The sequence below is a fragment of the Malus domestica genome, chromosome 15 (genome assembly GCF_042453785.1).
Source record: "Malus domestica chromosome 15, GDT2T_hap1".
Taxonomy (NCBI): Eukaryota; Viridiplantae; Streptophyta; class Magnoliopsida; order Rosales; family Rosaceae; genus Malus; species Malus domestica.
Genome location: NC_091675.1, coordinates 23,793,099 through 23,797,425, shown reverse-complemented (window position 1 = coordinate 23,797,425; position 4,327 = coordinate 23,793,099). Strand labels below are relative to the sequence as shown.

Sequence of the window (4,327 nt, the reverse complement as noted above, 5' to 3'; positions counted from 1 at the left end):
CATCATAAAATCGCTGGTAAATATAATTTGTCAACCTTCACAATAACATCTTCAATGATCCTTCTAGGATAGGTAATTGATCGGTCAGCCAATTGAATAATGTTGGAGGTTGGTTTCAGCTCTCCTTCACCTAAACGTTTAAAAACAGAATAAGGCATTAAGTTTACACTAGCACCTAAATCAATTAAAGCACTACTAAAATCAAAATTTCCAATGGTGCAAGAGATAGTAAAACTCCATGGATCTTTTTTCTTTGGAGGCAATTTATGTAATAAGACCGCACTGCATTGTTCTGTTAGAATCACTTTTTCATAATCCACAAGCTTATTTTTCTTTGTACAAACGTCCTCAAAAACTTGGCATAAGATGAAATGTTCTTGATTGCATCAATTAATGGAAGATTAATTTGAACTTTAGACAAAATCTTCATAAAATCTGTTAACTGTTGATCTTTAGCTTTAGGCTTCAACCTTTCGGGATAAGGCATTGGAGGCATATAAACGCGTTTTGCAATTTTTGTGGTATTTTTGGATCTGTCTTGGGGCTGCCCAGAATCTGTAGAAATTGCAGAATCTACAAAAGTATCAGATTTAGATTTGGGCAATTCTGCTGCCCGCGAATTTCCAGCATAATTTTCATGTTTGTTGTCGTAAGTTTTGCCAGATCGTAAAGTCCGTATAGCGTTGCATTCTTCTCGTCCTCTTGGATTAGGTACTGTTTGACTAGGAAACGTACCCGGTGCTCTTTCTGAAACCTGCAACGCTATCTGCCCAATTTGTTGTTCCATATTTTTCATTGGTGCATGCATATTTTGGATTTCTTGATTAGTCTGTTCAAATCTTGCATTTGTAGTTGTTGCTAATTTTTCAATTGTAATTTCCCACGCCACCTTAGGTGCAGTAGGTTACTGTAATTGTTGTTGAAATTGTGGCCTTGCAAGTTGATCTCTATTCCACTTTAAATTAGGATGATATCTCCAACTCGGATTGTAAAATTTTGAATATGGGTCATTTCGGGAACGCTGAAAATTATTAAATGAATTAACTTGCTCCGCTGTAAACTTTGGATAAGCATCTTTACGTGGACAGCTCAAAAAATCATGGGTTGTCATGCTGCAAATGCTGCAGGCAGTTAGTAAGGGCTGCGGTACAGCAACCTGTGAACCCGGAATTCTTTGTAATAACATGTCAAATTTTGCATTAAATCTTTCAAGCTTTTTCTCCTTTTTTTCAATTTGTGCCAACATATATGGAGAACCATTAGACATCTCAAAAACAGATCTAGATTGGGGCTGCTCAATTGCCCATTGTTGTGTATTTGTTGCCATTTTTTCAAATAATAAATAAACCTCTTGTGCTGTTTTATCCTTGTACGAACTTCCGCACGACGTGTTGACAAGAGTTTTTGTTGTCATATTTAACCCTCTGAAAAATATATGCATTTGATCAGTACTGTTAATACCATAATGTGGACATTTTCTAATCAACTCCTTGAACCGTTCCCACGCCTCATGAAACTCTTCATTTGGTTTTTGGGCAAAAGATAAAATCCGAGTTCTCATGTCAAAAGTCTTTGAAGCTGGATAATACTTGTTTAAATTTTTTTTACTGAGTTGGGCCCAAGTACTACGGACGTGTAAGGAGCCATCTCCTTGCTTGATCTTTCAGAGTGTATGGAAATAAACGGAGCTTAATAGATTCCGCTGAAAATCCTCTGACCAAAATATTCTTACAACCCATTACAAATTCTGCAATACGCATGTTAGGATCGTCAATTGAGAACCCATGAAATGTAGGGAGAATATTCAACATGTGTTGTTTTATTTCGAATGTAGACCCTTCCTCCACTGCTGGATAAGTAATGCAACTTGGTATATTAATGTTGTGAGCTGTTAGTGAATCACCTGGGGGCTGACCAGCCTCTGGAATAACAAACGCCAGTTTTTATTTGCTGTGCAAGTCCCCAGAAAATAAAGATTGTAGAAAAGTTTCCTACAATGAAGGAACCCACTGCAAATTTTGTTCCCTGCGTCTTCTACTCAACGTTTGAACGGGTGCTGACCATGCACAGATTGTAATTTGCACTGCGCTGCTGTGATCTATAAAAATAAAATAAAAATGAAAATTAATTTAAATTTTTTTTATTTGGTATAAACAGCAATAACTAACTGAAAATCTGATTAGAACGAATTATTTTAAATAATCCCCGGCAACGGCGCCATTTTCTTGATAGGGATTTTACTACACACGTAAATGGGTTAAAAACTCCTATAATACTTGCAAGAATGACAAGGTTGTTGTAGTATAAACGGATCTCGTAAGGTCATTCTCCACATAGATTATTAAATAATTCGAAACAAACCAAATTTCAATTAATTATTGTAAAGTAGAAGTTGAGATGATTGATTTTATAACCTACTTAAATTAAAAAACGAATTTAATTAATAAAAATAAACTAATCTACAATATTAAAGATGAAAGGAAAGGAAATAGTTTTGGAGAAATCAAATTAAGAAAGCATTAAGGTTCCACCATCACCTAGCAATCCTATGAACTTTTACCAATTACTTATGATCTACACATGCCACTTTGAAGGTTAGATTTTCCTAATTCATATTCTACTTGGAACCTCCAACATATAACATATATTTAACATGCAACATGCACAGACGTTCGGATCAAATCTGAACATGAAAGACTCATTATGCTTTATGAAAACCCTTTGAAAAACCTTGCAACCCTTAAGACGTGATGTTCATCCTAAGTGAAATTACAATTATTAATCACAAGAAGCCAGCGTCAATTTCAAGGAACCTTCCGACCAAAATTGCATCAAATTACTTTTTAAAAGATCCTAATGGTGATCAGACATTAAGACAATTAGATGTTTTTATCCCGGTGATTAACAATTCAAAGTATGCACGCAATCAATCATAAGCAATTAAATAAAAATCACATATTCATGCTAAGGCTCAAGGCTTCGCCCTAGCAAAAGAAATTAGTTACGCATATTCATAATTAAAATCATAGAAAATATTATTAAGAAAATGATTGAAAACACCTTAAAGTAGAAAATCTCCAAGAACCTTACCAATTCTCTCTGTCTCCAAAGTTGCATAAAAGAAAGCGTAGCCCAAAACAAAGAACGGCAAAGCAATATATTTGCTAAGCCATCCACAAACCCTAAAACATAGGTCTCTAATTCCAATTAGGAAACTAAGAAAAATAATAAAATATCTTAGAAAATAAAACCCTAATTAAACTAGGTGAATCTGCCAAGTACTTGTCCAACCACGTTTTAGCCTCAAATCTCCTCCAAATCCGGCCCAAGATAGCTTGTTTTAAAGATTAGGACGTTCCGAACACATCTCCAGAAGGCCACGAAACCATCTGAGGTCTCCAAAAATGCAATTTAAGCCCAGAAACGTCATTTTCCAGTACCGCGCGTCGCTCCTTTATTTTATCGCCAGAAAATAACCGCTTGATGGAAAAATCTCAAATTTTGATACGATCAAGCTAAGTGACTCATGAACATCCTCTTTACTCCAAAATTCGTCCATTTGGTCTTGTTTTGCTCTAGAGGAAGTTGAAAGTTCTATATTGAAAATACAATTCAAAGCATCAAAATTATTTCAAAATATTTACCAAAATATACTAAGAATAGGATAAAATATATAATATAAAATCTACTCATCAATATGTCATGGGTAATATATCAGGCATAAAATTATCAATTATTGCCTACACAACGTATCGACATATTACATACATTTTCAACAATGTCAATGTACGTTAAAGAATCGATGTCCCACACAAGGAATCTGGTGCATAAGTTTAATTCTGTCAGACAAAAATTCTAGCTAAGGAAATATCATGAAACTTTACTGGTTTTACTACATTTGTCTCCTTTCTTTACTATTTTTGTTAAATTAGTTGTCCTATAATATATAGGCGAATGTGAAACCTGGCATGTGAATTTGATGTTGTTTGGCGTAACTCGTTTCAACTACATATCTGCTGGCTGGGCTGCATTTGCAAAGCGAAACTGTTTGACAGGAGATGTTCGCTTGGTTCCACATCAAAGTGCTCCAAACACGACAGGAATTATTCATACGCTGCTGCAATTGATACAACAAATTTGTTAGAGATGAGTAACAACCGTTAATTAGTCCTGCCTGTAATTAGTTATTCTAAGTTGGCTTTGCGTTGTACTATTGGGTTTAAATTCCTGAGCGTGTAATATGTTGTACACAGAATCATTCCGAAAAACAAAAACAAGAATCTTTCAGTCACTTGACAAAGCCACCTAACCAAAATTCAACATAGAA

At 34.9% G+C, this 4,327-nt stretch overlaps 1 non-coding gene across 1 annotated transcript; it reads left to right on the top strand.

Moving 5' to 3' along the window:
- Positions 1 to 1,457: 1,457 nt before the first annotated feature.
- On the top strand, positions 1,458 to 1,564 carry LOC114821862 (small nucleolar RNA R71). Its single transcript, XR_011576840.1, has one exon. It is a non-coding gene; the product is annotated as a small nucleolar RNA R71 (small nucleolar RNA).
- The last annotated feature ends 2,763 nt before the right edge of the window (positions 1,565 to 4,327 follow it).